The following is a 24,216-nucleotide window of genomic DNA, read 5'->3' on the forward strand; positions in this document are numbered from 1 at the left end:
GTACAAAAGGCGGAGGTGTATCCATATTCATCAAGAATACCCACATCTCCAGGTTAGTGGCGCAGCATGATGCCCCAGGTTAGTGGCGCAGCATGATGCCCCAGAGATCATCCATGCGCAACTATCAGCAGGCAAAACCACATTTCAAGTCGTAGCCTGTTACAGATCACCCACCATGTCCCAAGATGCTCACTCAGCATTCCTTGAGGCATTGGAAAATATAAAGGCCCTACCCAACACCATAATTTTGGGTGATTTCAACTACCCTGGTATAGACTGGGCGAACTACCAAATTTTTAACTCCTATGCCCAGCGGGTCATAGAATTTATAAATTCAAATGCCCTTGAACAACTGGTATGTTCTCCCACTAGAGGGGACAACATATTAGATTTAGTCATCACAAATATGGGCGCCCATTGTACCACACCCGTTATCACACCCTCTCTGGTCATATCAGACCACAAACTGATAACCCTGGACGTCCTCACCCCTCCACCTCCACCAGTCAAAGAAACCATTGTAAAAAACCTTTCCAAAGCAAACTTCAAACTACTTGTGCCAGAAGTGGAAAGCTTCACTATTCCTTTGCAGAAGGATAATGATATCCAGGATGCAGAATCCTACAACAAGGCACTTTATATACATCTTCAGGATTGCATGGACCATGCTACCCCAAATAAAACCAAGACTCCTTCCTCAAGCAAGAAGAAACCAGTCTGGTGGACCCCGGCCATAAGCAAACTATACAATAAAAGGAGGAGACTTATACAAAAAAGGCCAAATCTCAAGTAGAAAAATCATCTCTGATCAGCATTAGCAAGAAACTGAGGGCCCTCATCAAGTCAACTAAAGCCAATTTCGAAAAGAAAGTTGTCAAGGATGCCAAGGATAACCATAAGGCCTTCTATGGTTACGTCAAAAACCTAAATGGCAATGCTCAGGTCTGTTCTGAGCTAGTACAAAATGGAACAAAATACACTGACCCCACTGACATTGCCAACATTGTGGCTGATTCAGGTTCAGTGCAAATCCCCCCCCCCCACCACCTACATTTCCTCCCCCCTCCACCACCTACAGGGCCTATTACTATTTCAGGGGATTGTGTAACTCCAATTATTACTGATACTTTGGTTAATAAGGCTCTATCTAAAGCTAAAATCACTGCCTCCATGAGACCAGATGGTGTCCCAGACTGCGTCATACGCAAGCTCCAAAATGAATTAACCCCGCATCTGAAAACCCTGTTCGGTCTCAGCCTCTTGACAGGATATGTGCCCATAGAATGGCGCACAGCAACAGTGGTTCCACTGCACAAGGGTGGTCCCAAAACAGACCCTGGGAACTACCGACCAATAAGCCTGACCAGTCTAATCTGTAAAGCAATGGAGTAAATCATTATGGAACTCATAAATGGAGAGATTGGGAACCTCCAAACACTTGACCCTACACAGTTCGGCTTCATCAAGGGCAGATCATGCATCCTGAACCTGGTGGACTTCTTTGAGACAGTTACTCAGGGTATAGATAAGGGAAAGGAGGTACACACGGCTTACCTTGACCTTGCTAAAGCATTTGACACCATTCCCCATTCGGGTATTATTGATAAACTCACCAACCTGGGCATAAACCCTTACGTCACAAGATGGATCGCAAACTGGCTCTCAGACAGATCCCACAAAGTAAGAGTAGTGGGATCTATGTCCGAATCCAGACCAGTAATGAGCTGTGTGCCTCAGGGCTCTGTCCTGGGGCCCCTCCTGTTTGGCATATACTTCTCAGAAGTACAGGCAAGCACTGAAGGGCTGTGGCTGACCAAGTTTGCGGACAACTGCAAACTGGGTGCTACAACAGAGTCTCCGGCCGACATGGATATCCTCCAGAAGGGCCTTAATGAGACTGATGCATGGTGTCAAAGCCATGGTCTCAAGCTAAATGCTAAAAAATGCATAGTAATCCCCTTTGGAAAAAACAGAGTACCCGCAAACTACCACATAGGAGGTAAACCCCTGAAATCTGAAGTAGTAATAAGGGATCTAGGGACCCAAGTAGATAGTCAGCTTTCCTTTGATAACTATGTTGCCAAGGTGGTTAGAAAATCCTTCTATGTGACCCATCTGATCACTAAAGAGTTCGCATCAAGATCTAAGGATGTAGTGGTGCCCTCTACTCTTCCCTCATCAGACCCATTATTAAGTACAATGCACCAATTGGAATGTACCTGGCTAGGCATTTCCAGCAGTTGGAGAGACCACAGGTGTACCTCACTAAGAGGATTACTGGCCTCAAACAGTTGCCCTACGCAGCACGATTGAAAAAACTAAGGATTTTCTCTGTTGCATACCGCCTTCTCAGAGGCGATGTCGGTCTAACATAGAGAGCCGTGTCCAAAGCAGTACTATTGAACATGCTCCGTCGTAGCAAAACCAAATCTACTCGAGCTACACGCTCTAGGGATATAAACCTCAGCACAACAATGAATAGAACATGCTGGAGGGATAGATTCCCTTCGCAAAGACTTCCCTTGCTATGGAACAAGGTCCCGATCTACATAAAACAGAGCCCCTCACTATCACTCAAGAGGAACCTTGACGAGTGGATGGGTAACAGAAAGTTCACACCAGGGATCATACCAACATCTCTACTAGATAGGGGCCAAGGGTACTAGCTGCTAGATCAAGGGCCTAGGGAACTAACCAAAGGGGCGGTGAATACCACACAACATGTCTGGGCTAATATATGCCTTTGGGCAGATAGCCAGTACCTACCTATGAACCTATAAAAATGAGTTTTCGCACTCTCTAATAGTTATTAAACATTAACTAGTGGCATAATTTGCCTTACAAATTTGACACAGCAGTTCCACATTCAAACACGAGTGCACTGATGTAAAATCTTCCATTAAATTAGAAGCAGTACAGCTGCTGCAGTCAAATAAGCATAACATTCTACCGTTATGTTTCTTTCATCCTTCTGTGCATATATCTATCTCATCTTTACACATGTATCTCTTACTTCACTCCTGCTGCTGCCACTTAATCTTAACTGCACAAATGAATCTGCCGAGTTCAAAAATCTCCCGAGCATACAGTAACAAACTAAAGGATGTATGTTCCAAGATGTAGCAAAATTGTATTAATGAAAACAAAGAACAACATGTGACTACACATACACCAAACTACTGTATTACACACAAAAATAAATAACTACACACACATACACACAATGGACATAGATGTGTGTGTAAACATACACAACCCCCCCCCAAAAAAAAAAAACACTGTACATGGTATTCAGCCTGTGTGTTGAAAACTTTACACAAGGTTTACTGGTGAATAAAGAATGAGCTTTTAATTGTGGTGTGTTACAGTTTTCTGCTTTATTTAGAAATATACAGTATACATTTAAATAGATAAACATACAAAACAGTATACACATGTATTCATATGACAATTTGCTGACTTGGATTGAAATGTTGAAAGTACACGTATACAATCTACAGTTGCTCTGAAGTGCTGGAGATTTTCTCCCGAAGTATCAAATGAAAATGCATTCTACCCAAGTCAGACTTTGCCCTAGTTAATTAATACAATAAATAAAACAAGTAAGTGGCTTATAGTAGCTACATATGCCCCTTTCATTCCTGACCTTATGCTAAAGTCACACTTGCGTAAAAGAAATTACAACCTACCATCTTTCTTTCTTTCCATTGTAAAGAATCTGTGGAACTAATTATACTCCACTCACACCGTCCATCTTCCTAATGAAACAGAGGAGTCATTTGGTAGATCTGATCTAAAGTGGTCAAAACATTCAGGCGATCTTGGAATACAAACAAAATGAAATGCTGGTACAATGGCAATGCACCATGATCAACAACCACTTTCACACTATACCCTGGAAACAGAGAGTTGCTCACAGTAGTAGAAGTGCAGGATTATGAAGAAGTTGTTTTCTATACAATTATATACAAGCCACAGGTAAAGGTACAGTACAGACATCATTCATTAGAGGGTATTCAGTGCAGCAACTGCATAAGGATCTCTGATCCTGTTTTTCTGCCCCCACCACTTTTTTAACTAGCTGCCATTGTATCACATTCAAGATTAATGAACAGCAATAACACCGGTATACCAAATTTCCTGTAAAAATAATGTCATCTGAAAGAGAGAACGTTAACATGGAGATGAGCCTGATAAGACTTAACAATCATAAGGACAGCTGCCCCCTCCAAATTAATGTTACTAAATACTAGCTCTGGTCTGAGGACAGGAATTGTCTGTCCTTCACTCAGTATGACCGAGCAGACAATTATAGTTCTATTAGGACAGACCAGCATTTTGACGTGAGCACTGTACAACCCTGTTCTTGTCTCATTTCTAATTAATAAACTGCCTATGTATACATAGCAAGCTAACATATACAAAAAGTGCACATTAAATCAAATTTCTCCTCTATATTAATAAAAAGTTCATTTCTAGGCAGTGTGTGGAAGCAATGTATGCCACATTTCCATAAAAAAGTAACAAGAAACAGCAAAACAAATTTGCCGACTTGTGAAGCTTTATTAATAGTAATTTTTGGCCTTTTGGCTAGCAAGACATAGACAAGGGTATCTCAAAGAGCTGCCCTAAATGGAAATCTATGACAACAGTACCATAAACAAGCTCAACAAAACGATATAGGTCAGTGCTCTGTTGCTCAGTCCTGCAATTTAAAGACAAACAGGCTAGACAAAGAAAACACAGGCAAAAAAAAAAAAAAAGTCCAGGCAAACAGGCTGTGGGAAACAGATGTCCATTAGCAAAAAAAGTCCCATATACTAAAGGACAAAGGGCACACTAAAATCTGAAGAGTTTATTATACTAGTTTTATACACAGGCTGCGAAATGTATAGACTCATGTTTGCTTTACTACACGTAAGCCCTCTGGAAAAAAGGCTCCAAATTGCATTCCTTATTTTATTAGGTTATACACCCTCTCAAACGTTTTCATCACAGCACTGTTCGAGGCTTCCAGATGAGTTTCTCCCAAGTGAATGATCTCCGTGAACTTTTTTTCCATCAACTGGATACTCAAACCATCTACAGGACCCAGTTTCCCTTGAATAATTAATGTACGTGCCTGTAAAATTATTTATTTTTTTCTGTTACTTTATATCTATCAAGTTGTTCCTGGTACAGCAGTGCCTTCATACATCACCCTAAAACCTCACTTATCCTAATTCTAGCCACTATCTCCTATTTCTCCTATCTTCCCAGCTGTGCATGGCCTTATACTGTGTTAATTACCTCCTCTGTCTCCTACCTGGTGCTCTGCTGGAGTTTCCTCTTCCATTCCAGTAGCTCACACCTTCCCACACTTGTGCAGCTTTCCTAGCCTTTCTACAATTATTACATATTCTTTTCTGTCTCTCATACACTCCAACTCTTCTCTTCCATCTCTCCACTTGCCTTACTTGCCTCCCCTGATTACTTCATCTGCAGTCCATCCACCTTGTTTTTTTAATTATCTTGGCTAGTTTCCTTCCCTAATTTTCTTACCTTGTTGATTGATGTTTTTTTCCTCTGGCAGCGTGGAAAAGGGCCTGTCCACGCCGTTCTTCTCTGGCGGCTTGGAAAAGGGCCTGCCAGCGACTCTCGGGATCACTCCTCTACCCTACCCCCATTCCCACCCACCCCTTATCCTTTATATTTACCCTAACCTAAATCTTCTCCCACCTTCTGTTCAACAAATCATGTCCTCCAGCCAATCAGCTCCTATTCAACCCCTCCGGCGGCTTGGAAAAGGGCCTGCCAGCTACTCTTGGGCTCACTCTCTTACCCTACCCCCATTCCCACCCACCCCAGACCCTTTATATTTACCCTAACCTAAATCTTCTCCCACCTTCTGTTCAACGAATCTTGTCCTCCAGCCAATCAACTCCTATTCAACCCTCTCCACATCATACTAATTTCTCTAACTGGCCACCAACCACTTTAGCCTCCTATAAACTACCTTCCTCTCTTCACAATAGAGCTATTTATACAAACAAAATAATATACTTCCCAACCATTCATACTCCTCCTTTACAACATGACACTCATCACCAACTTCACGCTACTTACCCTCTCTAACCATTCTCTTTCTACAATTATTAACTGCACCTCAAACCAGTAATGTATATTACAAAACCTCACACAACTGCTACTCAAACTCACTTCCTTCTCTGCTATATCTCCCAATCTATATACAATACCACCTTCTTCACGAAACTAAGAATTCTACCCCTACAGGGGGGAAAACAAAATAAAACCCAACTTCAACACATGAATACAACTCCCAAGAGAAAATTACAAACTATTAATCTCTCACACAAATCACTCTAACTTAATCCTATGTGGTGATACTCACCCAAATCCGTCCACCAAAACAACAGACATAAATCTCCTAACTTCACTACCCTCAACCTCCAAAGGATCAGAAACAAAATTTCAGATCTGTACATCTGGATTTGAACATAAGCCAGATATGATAGCAGCAACCGAGACTTGGCTAAAACCTTACATTAAAAACTCCAAATTCCTTCCATCAGGTTTTACTTGCCTAAGAACGGATAGGCTCCAAAAAAGGTAGAATGCTAATATCCCATATGTAAATGAATAACTGTAAAAGTATCTGTATCATAGTCCTGTATATCCCTTCTGGCAGTAATATCCCCGTACTAGTGGAAATTCTACAGAAAATGAAACAATCATGCTTGGTGATGTAAATATTAACTGGCTAGATATCACTCATCATCACCCAACCAACAGCATCAAACTATATAAATTACACCCAACTAATTACTATCATAACAAGAACGAACAAAAATACAAACAGCTCAATTCTGGATCTGGTCTTGGTCTCCGACCCTAGCAGAATCTCCTCCACAGGTACACTTCCAAACAGCATTAGTGATCACTTACGTGCATACATAATTCACAAACCTACCCCAGTGCTTAATACACATCACTATAAAGTATACCAGAGACCTTTTCCACTTCTGCCCACCTACCTTTAATAATACTCTGCTTAGCATATATTGGCATCCACTAAAAGTCCTTCCCCTGGATAATGCTGTGAAAACTTTAACTCTACATTCCTCCAGGTACTAAACAATCTAGCTCCACTGCGACACAGGAGAGTGAAAACTAAATCAGGCCAGATGGCTCACTAAACCCACCAAACAACTCATGAAAGACAAGGTCAAGGTATGGAAGTTATGGCAGGAAAGTAAAAACACCTCTGATTTTACTTGGTACAAAGACCTAAGAAATCGAGTGAAGCAGCTATTCATCAAAAACAAACAGGAACACTACATTATTCTACAGAATGACCATAACCAAAATCCCAAAAAGTTCTGGAGGTCCATAAATTCACTATTAAAACTTGGCAACAGTGAAAATCCTTCTCCTGATCCAGACAGGACACCAGTTGAAATAGCCTCACAAGAACAACATAGCTAACCTCATTGCCAACTCTCCACAAATCAACCCATACCTCCCAGACCAATATGCAACACCAAGACCAAATTTCTCTCACCTACACCTACCTCCACTATAAGCTTCTTATTAAACTTAAACCTGGCTCTAATGCCCCAAATAACCTACCATCAGAATTCCTACAAATTTCAGCTAACTCTACTGCCTCATCCATCCGTATACTTCTAAACAGATCCATACAAGAGTCCTTCATACCCATCATCTGGAAAAAAATATTTATTCTCCCTCTCCACAAAGGAGGAAATAGACATATCTAACTTCTGACCTACTGCCATCCTCTCTCCAAACTCTTGGAAAAATGTATTCAAGGCCAACTACTTAACCACTTGCAACACCACAAAATCCTCTCCCCAACCCAGCCCTGATTTAGGCCAGGTCACAGCAATACCACTGCTCTTATATCCTCCTTGGACATAGTTAACTAAGCTCGAGATGCAGGAAACCTTGTTTCTTTACTATTTCCTGCTCTCTCTAAGATGTTCAATACAGTTTTCCACCTTCTTGTCCTTTCCAAACTCTCCACTTTAGGCATCATTCTCCCCACCCTACATTAGTTCTCCAACTACCTTACAAATAGGCAACAAGCAACCAAGTGGCACCAAACCTTCCCTCCATTCATTAACGCCAGTACAGAAGTTCCACAAGGATCCATACTAGGGCCACTGCTGTTCAGCATTATCAATGATTTCCACTCCACAATCACTCAAGCTTCTGTCATCCAATATGCAGATGACTCTACCACCATCTGCACTGCCAAATCCATTTCAGAACTACAGTCCCTCACCCAAAGTGCCTTTACATCCACCGAAACCTGGATGTATAATAACTATTTAGCCCTAAATCCTAATAAAACCAAACTCATGTTATTCAGCCCTAAAAAAACACATCACTACCCAAACATGAATTTACCATTCATTCTCTCAACAACATTTGCAATGAAGTAGTCCCTTACACCAAACCTCTAGGGGTCAATACAGACGAAAACCTAACTTTTGACCAGCATATTAACATCAATATTAAAAAAGCCCATCCGAAATTAGACATCCTCTACAGGCATAAATATTTCCTCACCTCTCTGCGCAAACGAGTTTTTCTGACTTGATTCAACTAAACATCTACATAGGCACCACGGCAGCGGTGGTATGAATATTCATGAAGGTGGGGTCTGTGCGGCTGGAGGCGTGTTTGGGGCGGGATTTAAAAAAAAAGGGTTGGGAGGATGGCCTAATGGTTAAGGTGTTTGCCTTACAAACACAAGGTGCAGGGTTTGAGTCTCACAAGGTATAATTGGCTAGGTTTAAAATGGCTTGCAAGGGCAGTTAGCCTAGTACTAACCTATGAACAAATGAACAAAAAAAAATATCCCTTGCCTCTTCCTTTCCGCTTCCATCTTTGCTCTATGGGTGCACCATTCCTCACCAACACCCACGCCTCTCTCAAATCCAAACTAGACTCTTGCTATAATAAAATCACTAAATTTGTTACCAATGCTAAATACTCCTCCCACCACTGTGTATCTCTTCATCTTCTAAACTGGTTGGAACTACCGCAATATCTAACATTCGTACAACTAACTACAGCTCATAAACTAATCTACAGCTTTCTAACTACCCTGCCATCTCCTCTCGGTTCACCATCTATCAGCTAAATAGACCTCCATGATCTGTAAACCAAATGCTCCTAAATGTAGTGAAACCTAACATTTCTGCTGGTCAAATTTGTTATCCCTTCGCCAAGCTTTGGAACACCCTCCCCTAAACATTCACAACTACTAGCAACCCCAAACACTTCAAAACATACCCGAGATAACACTTAACCTCCACAGTGGCTATGTACAAGGACTGACCATAAAAAAACAATTACTACCTAGTCTACCCATTTCTCCAGCTCATCCCCTCCTCCTCCTCTCTATCTCACAGATGTCACCAAACCAGCAGGTATATACTCTGCGCTGTCAACTTATAAATGTCCTGTCATGAGAAACACAGTTAGAAGCAATCTACACATGTAATTTAATCTTGCAATTAATGTAGTACAGGTCACCTCCTTCTACCTTACCCTCAGTCTAAACAACTGTTATAACTTTCATTGTCTCTCTACCCAGCAGCTACTGTAATATTCACATATATACTAAATAATCTATGTCACAGGAGTGATACGCATGCTCTGTCTTGCATACTTAAAATTTGCATATACGTACATGGAGAGGAGAGAAGTTTGACACTTTACTGTGCAAGGGGATATTTGGGTTTTACTTTTACAGCTTCTTCATTGAAAAAAGCACTGGCATCACCACACACACCTATATACAAACATACACGTGTTTATGCATATTATGCATAACAGATTCATTTTTCACAGAGAAATGATCACATACCATCAGAAAAGGTCATTACAGCTAGCCATGCAGTTTCTATTCCTTTGACTAATTACAGATGTGTGTGGTGCTGGAAGCTTTGCTGAAGTTATATAAAGAAAGAAGACCTACCACTGGGTGTACAGATTCCAGTCAGCGTAAAAAAAGTCTAAACTGTTTCAAAGTGAATTGCTACTATCCTAATTATCCTTGTTGAGTTATCCTGCACCTGCAATCTCAAGTAAGTTGTTGATTACTGGTGTTTATTGTAATTAAGTTATACATTAATATAAAAAGTCCATTGTGGTCCATCCACCTACCTGCTCAAAATAATTGTGCTTTAGAAACCATTTCTGAATATTTAGTCTATAATCTTAGATTCTCATTAACACTGTACCACATTTAAAAGGTGGGGTGGTACAATGGATAGCACTCTTACCTCACAGCAGGAGGTTCTCTGTTTTGATTCTCAGCTGGGAAGCCTGCATAGAGTCTGTATAAACTTCATGTCCTTTGAATAGGTTGCCGCCGGGTACTCTGGCTTCCTCTCACATTCCAATGTCTGCTTAAAACCTCAGCTTTGGCCAGCTAAGATCTAGCTGTATTCAACTGGATGTATAAGAGAATTTAAGTACCTTTTATCTGCACTTTTTTCAAATAATACAGCATTTTAATTGATTTATTTGTGTTGCATTGAATATTAACTGAACTGGAAGTTTTGACTCTTTTTCAGTTAGTTCCCCATCTACCCTCCCTGTTTCTGTTTTGGTGTTAATCTTGGTGGCTTTGAAACTGCCCGCCCCTCTTGTAAATTTGTGTTTAGATACTCCTTCTGGGCCCATCTCATTTGCTCACTCAACTGAGTGCAGTGAGATCATATTCTGATTTCAGGCACTCCTACTGTGTACAAACAGAGCATCTGGGAAAGAAAAAGAAAATATTTTAAGCTTGTTTGCTGCCTTTCCTGTAAGTGGTCTAGACTGTTTGTAGGCTTCTGAACCCCAAGCCTTTCTGTGCTGGAGGGAAGCCTTCTAGCTTAATTTTGTTCCTTAGAACTAGCCAGTTTTCTAGTTTCAGCACACAAATCTGTTTCGTTGAACTCAGCACTTGTTCAGAACTCGTTGTAAGCACTAAATAAGCTGTAAATTACTACAGCACTCAACTTTCCTCACTTGTCTAGAGGAAAGCAGTTTTTAGTACTTAATAAATAAGCACCTATCCAGGCATGTCTAAGGGTCAGCGCCAGGTGATTTCTCCAGTCTACCTGATGAATCTGGGCATCTTGGGACAATGCAGCAATTGCCTCATGTACACAGACAACCCTCTCCTCCTACCACCCAACACTACAACTTGCGAGAGATGCACTTACATAGCCAAACTGGAAGCAAAACTCTCTTCACCCAAGACTGGACTAGACAGTCAAGAGGAGAAGATAAACGCTTGCACCACACCACACTCATCATGTAGTCACCACACTCATCATATAGTCACTCAAAACCTACACCACCAAAACACACACAAAGAAACACAAAACAAACACAAAACACACACCTACATTCGCGGAGGCTCTCAATAAAAACCTGCTCAAGCATCAGGAACCTCCAAAGCAGAAACGCAAGCAAACTCCACCCCCCAACACAACCCAAATGACACATAGCCCACAAACTCAGTGTGCCACTCAACCACAGCCCATAAGGCATAACAACATACCCAACACTCTAGTCATAGGTGACTCTAAAGTCAGACACACAGATGTTCCACTCACCAGGCTAAACAAGGAGAAAGTTACTGTCTGCTGCCTGTCAGGTGCTAGGATTCGCCACATAATGCACGCACTCAGGTCACTCCACAACAAGTACAAATATGACACTGTCATTGTCCATGTTGGTGTGAATGACCTGAGAAGTACCTCCCTGAACTACATGAAGAGAGAGACATGGAGGAGCTCTCTGACCTTGTAGACCAGGCAGATATGACCCTAGCCCTGAGTAGCATCCTGCCATCACCCAGGATGATACCACAGTACAAGGACAAAATGATTGACTTTCAACAATTGGCTAAGCTCCTGGTGTCATTCTAAGGGGATCCAGTATTTGTCTGCCTGGGACGACATGAACGACAGACCATGATGCTTTGCCAGAGATGGCCTGCACCTGTCGCCCTTGAGATTCCAGATACTGGCCAAGGCTCTTGCCACCCCTATAGTGCCTTTTTTAGGCAAGGTTAAAATGACAAATTCACCACCGTAACAGGTACAAGAAAGCAAAATTTGAGGGTAATGCTACTCAATGCTAGAAGTCTAAACCTCAAAATACACTCATTCGAGGCACTCCTTAAAATGGAGAACATCGACATCCGTGCAGTGACAGAGACCTAGTTCAAAGCTCCAGAGAGCACCCCTGCATTACCAGGCTATAATTCATACCACAACTTTCGGCCATCTAACCCGGAACGAAGCACAAAATGTGGAGGCGTGTCCATATTCATTAAGGATAGCCACACCTCCAGGCTAGTTGTACAGCATAATGCATCCGAAATTTTCCAAGTGCAACTAACTCTGGGCAAGACCGCAACCCAAACTGTAGCTTGCTACAGACCCCCCACCATGCCCCAGGATTCCCACTCCTCACTTCTTGATACATTGGAAAGTTTTAGGGTACAACCCAACACCCTAATAATGGGCAATTTCAACTATCCCATCATTAACTGGGAAAACTACTTATGTACCAACTCTTTTGCTCAACGTTTTCTGGAATTCACAAATTCCAACACCTTGGATTAACTTATTCACACCCCTACCAGGGGGCAGCAATATCCTAGACCTGGTCATTACCAATATGGGCAACCAGTGTTCCAAACCAGAGGTCAATTCCTAGTTGGTCAGATCCGACCACAAGCTAATCACCCTAGACATCCACACCCCGCCCCCACCCCCAATTAGGGAAACCACCGTAAAAAACTTCTCCAAAGCCAACTTCACACTTCTTAAGACAGAAGCGGCAAACTTCATGACACCCACGCAGACGGACTATAGAGGTACGACTGCTGAATCCTACACAAATGCACTTTATAAGCACTTACACGAGTGCATGGATCACGCTATCCCTAATAGAGCCAAGATGCTATCCTCCAAAAAAAGGAAGCCAATCTGGTGGTCCTCTGCCATAAACAAACTCTACAAAAAAAGAAAGAAACTGTTGCAGAAAAGAGTAAAATCCCATGACTGGAGGAACTCCCTGGTCAACCTCAGTAAAAAGCTGAGATCACTCATAAAATCCTCCAAAGCTAGTTACGAAAACAAAATTGCCACTGACTCTAAAGACAACCACAAAGCATTCTATAGCTATATCAAGAATCTCAAAGGCAATACTCACATCTGCTCCGAGTTACAGCACAATGACACTAAATATACAGAACCAACTGATATTGCCAACATCCTGGCAGATAGCACTGCTTTACCCCCTTCACCCTCTAGAGGGTCCATCTCTATACCGGAAGAATGCAAAGTTCCTGTAATCACGGCTGCACAGGTAAAAAAACACACTCTCCAAAGCCAAGAACACAGCATCCATGGGACCTGACAATATCCCAGGTTGCGTTCTACACGAACTACAGAACAAACTGTCGCCCTACCTAAGTACCATGTTCAATCATAGCCTCACCTCAGGCTTTGTGCCCACTGAATGGTGCACCGCGGCGGTTATCCCACTCCACAAAGGGGGAGCCACGACGGACCCCGGGAACTACCGCCCCATTAGCCTGACGAGCCTGGTCTGCAAGGCCATGGAAAGTATCATCATGGAACTCATAAACAAAGACATTGGTAATCTCCAAACTCTGGACCCTACCCAGTTCGGATTTGTAAAAGGCAGATCATGTCTCCTAAACCTGACTGACTTCTTTGAAGCAGTCACCAAAGCCATAGATGAGGGTAAAGTGGTTCACACAGCTTATCTAGATCTCGCCAAGGCTTTCGACACCATCCCTCAATCTGGAATTATAGATAAGCTCACTAAACTAGGTATAAATCCCTATGTCACAAAATGGGTTGCCAACTGGCTCACTGACGGAAAGTGAAAGTAGCGGACTCCAAATCCAACTTCAGACCAGTGACAAGTGGAGTACCACAGGATTCAGTCCTGGGTCCTCTCCTGTTTGGTATCTACTTCTCTGAAGTACAGCCTAACACAGAAGGTCTTTGGCTAACAAAGTTTGCAGATTACTGCAAACTAGGAGCCATAAATCGAAACTCCTAACAATATGGACATACTACAAAAGGGCCTCACTGAGACAGATACCTGGTGTCAAAGCCATGGCCTGAAGCTCAATGCCAAAAAGTGTTTTGTCATCCCCTTTGGTAAAAACTCTGTACCCATGAACTACCACATAGCTGGTAGTCTACTTAACGCCGAAAATGTGATGAGACCTTGGGACACAGGTGGACAGTAGTCTCTCCTTTGATAATCACGTCGCCACAGTGGTCAGGAAATCCTTCTACATGGCTCAGCTCATCACAAAAGGTTTCTCATCCAGAAAAAAAAAAAAGGTCATTGTAAAAAAGGTCATTGTTCCCCTCATCACTCATTAGACCCATTACAAAGTACAACACCCCTTTTGGTATGTACCTCACAAGACATCTACAACAACTGGAAAGGCCACAGAAATACCTCACAAAGAGGATTACTGGCCTCAGATGCCCTATGCAGACGTCTCAAAAAACTCCCGCTTTACTCCGTTGCATATCACCTACTCAGAGACGATCTCTGCCTAAAATACAAAGCTATGTCAAACCCAGAGCTGTTGGACATGCTCCACTTAAAGAAATCCCAATCCCTCTGAGCTACACACTCTAGGGACCTAAACCTTGTCACCACAATAAACAGAACATGCTGGAGGGATAGATTCCTGTCCCAGTGACTTCCCATACTCTGGAAGAGACTACCTATCTATGTCAAAACAGAGCTCTTCATTAGCACTCTTCAAGAAAAATCTTGATGATTGGATGGGAAATACGAAATTCACCCCAGGGATCTCTTCTGTGGCTCTGCTCGACAGGGGCACAGGAAAATAATTTTTCTGGGTGGCGAAAGCCAGGGTATACTTTTGGCTAGGTTTATACAATAGCTTAGTACCTACCTATAAGACATCCAGTAGACGGAACTGGACACTAATTTGACCGCAGGTGTGAGCATGTGTAGCATATAAGAACAACTGCTGCAGGACTAGCCAACTGGGGTTGTGAACCTTGGTTCTTGATGATTGTCACTGCTGCCAGAGTTAAATTATCATGTAGGGAACTGCCCTGCTCTTGTGGAAATACATCATGAAAACCAGTGGTGAAAGGGACTGACACAATTGCTGGGTTAAAAACATTTAAGTGAAACAATGAGAAAGGCCTGCTCACTAGGAATGAAAGCTCAGAGATCAGTGGAAGAGCAGGTAGGGAATTGTGCTTCCTTGATTACACACGATGCTGGGGGCACTGGACTTGCAACTTACTTATCACACTCTTCAGCTAGCAGTATCTCAACTGAGCGCTTCAACAAAAATAAACTGCCCACCTCCTTTGGATCATCTTGATGCTAGTGTACATGTCAAATGTTTTCAACATTGGATTACTTAACTTCCATATATGAGAAAATCATGTCTGATGCAAAAGTAAACCAGAAGTAGCAATTAAGCTGAAATCAAACTGCAAGGAAAACCAGCAGTGACAGTCACAGGGTTCCTAGACTGACTTAGCAAAATAAAACTTCTTCACCAGTTGAAAAAACATTGTTCAAAAGGTACCGCTTTATTTATTTACAGTCCACACAAAGAACTGAAAAGTAAACTTTAACTTTTATTTTGATGGCTCTGTAGCGCTGATGACTGGAGGCCTGGCTAACCTGGATTTGATTAGCAGCCTGGCACTGGAAGAGCTAAAAGGGATTGGGGAGGTTAGTAGTCATGGCCAGAGTCAATCACTTCCATTCTGCCCTTCCCAACTGGGGAGAGGGTATTCCATTCTCAGCATTATTACTGCATTATGGTGATCAGGTACTGCAGCAACATGTGAAAAAGTACAGGAAAAGCCAGGTATCTCAAGTCTGCTAAAAATGCTTTTCACTTTGACTACAGCATTCAGTGTGCTGGGAACTACTGGTGGTCCTACTTTGGCATGGGTGCCAGTTCCTGTCAACTGGAGGAAGAGCTCATCAGGATGATGACCAAAACCTGGCAAGCTTTTTCACTCCACCTACTGCAGTTAGTTAGGCAGACATGGCAATTAAAAATCGTGTGTGTGTGTGTGTGTGTGTGTGGGGGGGGGGGGGTGTACAAAAAAAAATCTAACGTCAGTTTATTTTCAGTACCCTGCTACACCACATATAGCTAGAATACAGAAACCTAAAGCTGTATTCAAATAAAATTTGCCTAACTTAACATCGGATCTCTGGTTCAAATCAGCACTAATCTAGTGATTATGTAAACTTCCATATCTTCTAAACTCCATCAATTAACAGCAGCCTCACTTTTGCATTGCATATCACCCAAAAAGGTAAACACACACATATACACAATTCTGTCTTATTAGTGTGCTTGCAAAAACATCAACACTTGTATATAGGGGTATGAAATTACATGCATTTTCTGAAAAAATGTCTATTAACGACTGAAAGCTCACATATTTTCTAAAACAAACAGAAAAATGCCAACTTTAGGAGGAACACTACAAAAATCAGGGGCAGATGAGAGGTGTATCATGTTAGACCTCCTTAGGAGCGGACCATTTGACATGAAAACACTAGATGACCCGCACTTCAAGTGATAAGGAAAAGTACGTAAGTATTACTGGCTACACTAGCACAACTATCACTAAAAGGGTCTGACCACAAACAGCAGGGCTGACTTGATGGAAAAGACTGGTAACCACTTCAAACAGCACAGGACTTCTAGGTGTGGCATCATAACCCGAAAATCTTAAATATTAATTATGTTGACCATTCACTGTTGTATCAAATTATATTCACTAACAAAAGAAAAAAAAAAGATTAACGGCTTGAAACCGAACAACTGTGCCATCTGATCTACTGGACAACCATCAGTAGCAGGCATATGTGTGCGTATATATACACATATGCAATCATAGTATAATATGCAATGAGGTACATATTTAAACAGCACATAATTTATCAAGTGAAAGCAATAGAAACCTCCAAAACTCTACTAAAATCCTTATGATAAATCTAAAGGATTTCAGGATGGAGTCTACATTTACAGCACAACAAACACAGTGAAAACTGTTCAATTTCTACTCAAAAAGCACGCCTAAAATAATTCCTTTAACACTTTATATGCCTTACAGTGCTAAACAACATGAATACTTACCGCGGACCTGCGTTTAATATAAAGTCACTCCAAAAGAAAAGCCACAATACATTGCAAACCGCTATTGTTGCCAGCCACGTACACCGAGTGCGACGTACTCGCCCTTTCATTTGAGTGACAGGCTACACAGCCTACTATAGTTAGCGGTATCAGTCTGTACTTCATCATGCCCGGCAGATATTCTGCAGTGTGGCCGCTGCTGCTATGTTTTAGATACACCGATTATGAGGGGTTGCATGAGGAATTGGGGTGTACTCTGTCCTGTGGTTACTGGCAGGAAGCGAGAAGTTTGACAAAAATAATGGTTTTATATCCCGGAGTTATAGATGGCTTGAATTTTGTATATTGCTTTAATTTAAAGCTATTAATATGAGCACATTTATATAACTTTTGAGACCCAAGGCAACCAGCAGGAGATCATGTTTGTCTTTTGCGTTTGCCTCCGACTAAGAAATGAGCTCGCGTGTATAATACCTTTCCACTACTTTGGTAAAAAAAAAAAAAAAAACCTCAAGACGGAACACAGATTAGTGGTGTACAGTACAGGGACGATAAAATCCCACAAAATATTACTCTATTTCACTTTAAGTCAAAATAAATATGTGAAGTTTAAGTGTATGGCTTTTACTGTAATCTTCAGTGATTTACCAGAAAGTCAAAATTTTTATGACAGGGCAAGACCAGGGACGTTTTGCAACTTCACTGACCGGATGATGAGACGCTACAAAAAAAAAATAATAATAATAAGACACCGTTATTGGTTAATAGCTTTCGGGGAATAGTACTTCCTCCGGTCGGTCTGCACAAAACTGGGCGTGTCTTACATGACTGACATGCCAAATGGCTGTGATGTCATATGCGAATGATGTATGATTGAGTGGCATGCCTATTTGACGGCGGTAGAGAGAGCTGACGGGAAATTTACCGTTTTCCTTAATGTAGTGCGATTTTGGATTTCATATATTGAATTTGAAAGGGGGGGGGGGTGCGTCTGCGTCCCCCCGTACTGCACGGAGAAAAAAGTAACACTTGGAGTTATAGTGCTTGCTGTTTCTTCTGCATTCCGTATTCTAACAAGGTCAAGGAGTGTTGGGCGGCGGGCAGGTCTTGCTACTGCGCCCTGGGAAAGTACTGTCGCCAATACCTCTTAACAGTTTAATTCATTCAAAAATAATTTGTTGGTAATGTTTCACATGTAATGCTAAAGCTGCAACACTGTTCCTATTAAGCCAGCTTAAAAGTAAATATTGTATTAAAAATTTCTCTCCCAGCCTATTTTCTTCATACTGTAATTATTCTAGTAAGTGCCCTCTAGCCCCTTCTTCTTTCATCTTACCATTCATTAAATGTGTTTTAACTTTTCCTTTCCCTTCTATCTTCCCTATGCACGTAATTGTACATAATGTATGTGTGAGGCAAACTGAGCAAGAACTTCAGGAACGTGTAGGGGAATGGGATGCAAAATTTAAGGCACATGGGATGAAACTAAATACAGATAATACAGTGGCAATGGCAGCAAACTGGGGAATTCAGAAGAAGCTGAGAATAAGATAGGGAGATAGTGGAACAGGTCTACAATCAGTGGGGCTGCAGCCAACTGGCATAGAGTCTATAGCTCTCAACCTCCCTTCTCTGACACACTAGCCCTCATAATGTGTGACAAATGGGCAAAATGTGGAACACTTACTAACAGTTTACGAACATCTTCAATTAGGAAGGTCATATGATGGATAAAATATGCTGGTTTTACTTCTAGAAACAATATTTTAATGAATTAATATGATTTATATTTACCCATGGCTAGCAGTTAAACATTCCTAACACTGAATGTATGACAGACCCTTTCAATGTGGAACTTACATGAACTTTTTAAGACCCCAAATGAGGTATGTTCCTCATAATGAGGTACACATGAGAGCTATGATAGAGTCTCAGGTGTAGACTATGACAGAAGAATGCCAAAGAAGTTGAAAAGTAAGGTGCACAAGACAGTGGTGCAACCAGTTCTACTGTTGTTGTTGTCTTTCGCCTTTTCCCAGTTAGGGGTCACCACAGCGGAACTCCGGTCCACTAATGATTGGCAGTAGATTTTCACGACCGTCGAGGTGCCAGCTCGACGTTCAACCTTCAAACAAAGCACACCCATTTACGCATGTCTTTCGAACGCCCACCCAACCGTGGGGAGGCAACTTGTACTACTGTATGGTACAGAAACATGGGCAGTAAAGGCAGAACAGATGAAGACGCTAGAGGTGCTGGAATTGAAGTGCCTGAGAAGGGAGGTAAGATGCACACTGCGGGACAGACGCAGAAATGAGAACATCAGAGTAGCTTCAGTTGCAGAAAAGCTCAAACAGGACAGATTACGGTGGTTCGGACATGTGTGAAGAAAATCTGGTGAAGAAGATTTGGGACAGACAGTAAAAAGGTAAGAGGGAAAAGAGGACATCCATCAAGAGGTGAATAGATTGTGTGAAAGAAGATATACGACAGTCAGGCAAGAGTATTGAAGAAGCCAGGAGTGTGGCACTGAATCGAGAGAGATAGAGACAGTTGACATGATACCCTGACCCCATGTAGAAAATGGAAAAAAAGGGGCTTCATGCTGATAAATATATACACACCCCTGTGTGTGTGTGTGTGTGTGTGTGTATATATATATATATATATATATATATATATATATATATATACCTCTCCATTTGCTGCCCTGACCAGTCTCTTGACCATACTCCGTTTCATCTCATGTGCCTTCAAATTTGCATTCCAGTTCCCTATCCTTTGTTGAAGTTTCTGTTTAGAGTCTCCTTGTAGTGCCACGTTGCATTTAGCAGCTTTGCTGATCTGACTCTTTTGACCTGTTTGTTGATATAGTTCACCACCATTATGAACAGGACTCAGAGCTCAACCCTGATGCACACCCACTCCAAGTGGAAGTCCAAGCACTTTGCATTCTTGGATCCCCATACACTGCCTGCACTAATATGTCCATTGTTTGTGTATTTCACACCATTGCAAGACTGTCCAAATCAGCACTCTTGGGACCTTGTCATATTTATTTATTTTTATTTTATTTTACATTTGTTAACAGGCGGTGTCTGACTGAGCCGGAAAGGCCCTTTTTCAGCAGAGGCCTGGGGAGAAAAGCTCCACAAAGAAAAATTACAGACACATTTAGTTATTTAGACATGATCAGTATACACACAAATTACAAGAGACGTGTTTTTACAGTGGTATGCGGCACATAAACAGTTACAGTGGAGAGAACAAACAAAAAATATTAATTTTAAAAATAAAGGTAATTAATAGATTTGTGGTGTACAGCTGAAATTTGGAACATAGGTAGAATACATACATAGTACACTGGTACAGTACATACATTGTTGATTAGCCAGTGTTTGTGAGTAAGATTGAAAACTATTATCAAGTGCTCTAGATTTAGTATGTATATGTTATCCACTTTCACTAGCCTGGGGAGCAATCATGGCACTGCCAACTTTGCTTGAGATGTTGCCTGATGAGGTCTTTAAAGGAGGCTTTGGATGATGTGTTTTGAATGCTAGTAGGGACAGAGTTCCATTTTTTAGCCACTGAACTACTATATAGTGCATCTCCAAAGCTATTGTAGCTGTTGGTGACTTCTAGTAGTAGTTTGCTTGATGATCTAAGAGGCCTTTTGGCTGAGTGATGTACTAGGTTTTTGAGAGCAGGACACTTATTGGGGAGGTAATAGATAGAACGACAGAGGCAGAGCTGATTGTAGGTTAGGAGATTGGGCAGTTCAAGCCAGTGGAGCTGTCTCAAAGTAGTACAGTGATGAGTTCTATATGAGCAATTTGCAGCAAAGCGGGCAATTCTGTTATAGCAGGCTTCCATTTTGCTTAGTTCAGTTTTGTTGAGATTAGTCAGAATGGGAGATGCATAGAGTAGGGTGCTTTCTCTATCTCTAGGAATGCTCAGTTGGACTTTTTCTCATCTCCAGCCTCTTCATTATCTGTCTCAGATACAAAAATCAGTTTGGTTATACTACATCTCGATGTAAATCTGAAGTGTTCATTTTCTATCTTGCTTAATGTTATGCTGTGTATTCATTTATCAGTTACCTTCTACAGTATTTTAATGCAGTGATACCTCTGTACTTCCAGTAGTTGTGAATATCTATTTTGTTCTTATCTACTGGCACTAGAATGCTTATTCTGCAGTTCTCTTGGGTCCTTATCTCTTTCCATACTACACTGGGTACCCCTAGGAGACATTTCTCACTAGCACACCCAATACCTTGATCATGTCTGCTGTGATTTCATCTGAACCTGCTGCTTTCCCTGACTTTATTTTCCTTAGTGCACTTTATACTTCTTGGGTGTGTTCTTCCTTTTTCATCACAGGCTGTGCATACAGCAGCTTACCTTCTATGTGATTTTTTTTTTTTCGTTAAGAAGCTTCTTAAAGTACTCTTTCCATCTCCCATTGATTTCCTGTTGACTAAGGAGTGGGTTATTGTTGGCACCACTTATGAATGGATTCTGCCTTGTAACCTGATACTGCTTTGTTGCGTTATCTGCTGAGTCATTTTTCAGAGCTGGTAGAGGTTGTCTAAAGCCTTGTTGTTTGCCATTGAGACTGCTCTCTTCACCTTAGGTTCATAGGTTCATACCAGGCTATCTGCCCTAGGGCATTTATAAGCTTAGCCAGAGTGTGTTTGGCTTTTGCCACCCATTTTAAATGAATTTTGCTATGCCCTTTTTCGAGGTTAGTATACTGTGCCTCTGTCTAACAGTGACACAGAAGTGATACCTGGGGTAAACCTACAATCTCCCATCCACTCATCAAGATTCCTCTTGAAGAGAGTCAATGAGGGACTCTACCTAACCTGGACTGGGATTTTATTCCAGAGTGAAGGGAGCCTCTGGGTTATGAATCTGTCCCTCCAGCATGTCCTATTTATTTCAGTGCTGAGGTTCAAGTCTCTCGAGTGCGTAGCTCGATGGGATTTGGATTTTCTGAGGTGCAGCATGTCCATTAATTCCGGGTTGGACATGGCTTTATACGTCAGGCACAGATCACCTCTGAGCAGGCGGTATGCCACTGAGTAGAGTTGGAGTTTCTTTAACCGGGCAGCATATGGCATCTGTTTGAGCCCTTTGATCCTCTTGGTGAGGTACTTTTGGGGTCTTTCCAGTTGCTGCAGGTGTCTGGTAAGGTACATCCCAAAAGGGGCATTGTACTCAATTATGGGCCTGATGAGGGATGAGTAAAGAGGCACAATGACCTCCCCTGATCTAGATGTGAATCCCTTCATGATTAGGTGGGCTACATAAAATGTTTTTCTAACCACTTTGGCCACGTGGTTTTCAAATGAGAGATTGCTATCAACTTGGGTCCCCAGGTCCCTAATTACTTCTTCCATACTTAATGGATTACCACCTATGTGGTAATTTGTGGGCACTTTGTTTTTGCCAAAGGGGATGACTATACACTTTTTGGCGTTTAGCTTGAGGCCATGGCTCTGGCATCAGTTGTCTGTTTCTATGAGGCCCTTTTGTAGGATGCTTGTGTCGGCTGGAGAGTCGATTATGGCGCCTAGTTTGCAGTCATCTGCGAACTTGGTCAGCCACAGTTCTTCTGTGTTGGCCTGTACCTCCGAGAAATATATACCGAACAAGAGAGGTCCCAGGACTGAGCCTTGTGGGGTGCCACTTGTAACTGGTTTGGAGTCTGACATGGCTCCAGCAATTCTAACCATGTGGGTTCTGTCCTTGAGCCAGTTTGCAACCCATCTAGTTACATAGGGGTTTATATTTAAGCTGGTGAGCTTATCTATAATGCCTGAGTGGGGTATTGTATCGAAAGCTTTTGCGAGGTCCAGGTAAGCTGTGTGGACCACCTTCCCCTCGTCAATGGCCTTGGTGACTGTTTCAAAGAAATTGACCAGGTTTAAGAGGCAGGATCTGCCCTTAACAAAGCCGAACCTCTTTGTTAACCAGCCAGTATTCTTTCTTATCTTTGCCCATATGTTCTGTCTTTCATTTCTTCCTATACTCCTTTCATTGGCTAACTTCCTGGAGTTTTGCATTTCACCACAAACTTTCGTTATGTACCTTATATCTATACCTGACTAGACTGCAGATCTGTGCTGTTGTCTTTAAATATGTTGCTGTGAGAAGTTGCCATTCTTCTGCATCACCTAGTTCTTTTTCTTCCTGCAGTACTAGAGCCTTGACTATTTCCTTGAGCTCCTGTGTTTTTGCTTTAGTCATCTTCTTGGTCTTCAGTCTAATCTCTGTTGATATTACAGCCTTCTCTGATGAATGTTTGCAGCTGATTGTGGCTACTTTGGTTTATGCTGGGGTTGACCATTTAGCTTCATATGAGTTTGTAATTTCAGATTCAGCTCCAGTGCCCTTTCCTTACTTGGAGTGATTCTACCCAAGTTGCATGATGGCCACTGTTTTATGTGAGCTTGTGACCTCCTGCTTTGGCAAACCATGTGTTTACCACCATTAAGCCATTTGCCCCATCCACATGGACCCAGGTCTAATGTCCTGTCTGTGACTTTTTGAACATTCAGAGCACTATTTTTCAAGACTAACTCATTTTATCCTATAATATAACAGGAAAAGCTCTTACACCTATTGCATAAATGGCTATCCCCATGTATCACTTAACTCCTTTCCTTTTTTCCACTATATATACCTTACTGCCTAATTTCACCTATTGTATTGCTTGTACAGTCTAGGCTACTAGTCTGTTGTCTGAAATTGTATACCTATCGAATTATTAATTATGCCTCACTATCTTATATTTTTGTATATGCTTTTACTTCATACTGTAGTGTACTGCATGTTTTTTCATATTGTATAATTTTTATATTGTTAAAACTTTTTACGTACTGTGGAGCTTTTTTCCCTGGGACTCTGCTGAAAATGAGGCTGTGCCCAGTTGGGCCATCCTGGTCAACAAATGTAAAATAA

The 24,216-nt window shown here is 41.7% G+C and overlaps 1 protein-coding gene across 1 annotated transcript in view; it reads right to left on the bottom strand.

The window, feature by feature from the left end:
* GNE (glucosamine (UDP-N-acetyl)-2-epimerase/N-acetylmannosamine kinase) overlaps nucleotides 1-17,656 on the bottom strand; it is an 852,948-nt gene extending 835,292 nt beyond the window's left edge. The window contains exon 1 of the mRNA XM_044064307.1: nucleotides 17,246-17,656. The gene's annotated coding sequence lies outside the window, so the exon portion shown is untranslated. The remainder of the gene's footprint in view (nucleotides 1-17,245) is intronic.
* Nucleotides 17,657-24,216: the final 6,560 nt, after the last annotated feature.

This window comes from Protopterus annectens, chromosome 2.part2 (assembly GCF_019279795.1).
Source record: "Protopterus annectens isolate FY-2018-M chromosome 2.part2, PAN1.0, whole genome shotgun sequence".
Classification (NCBI taxonomy): Eukaryota; Metazoa; Chordata; order Ceratodontiformes; family Protopteridae; genus Protopterus; species Protopterus annectens.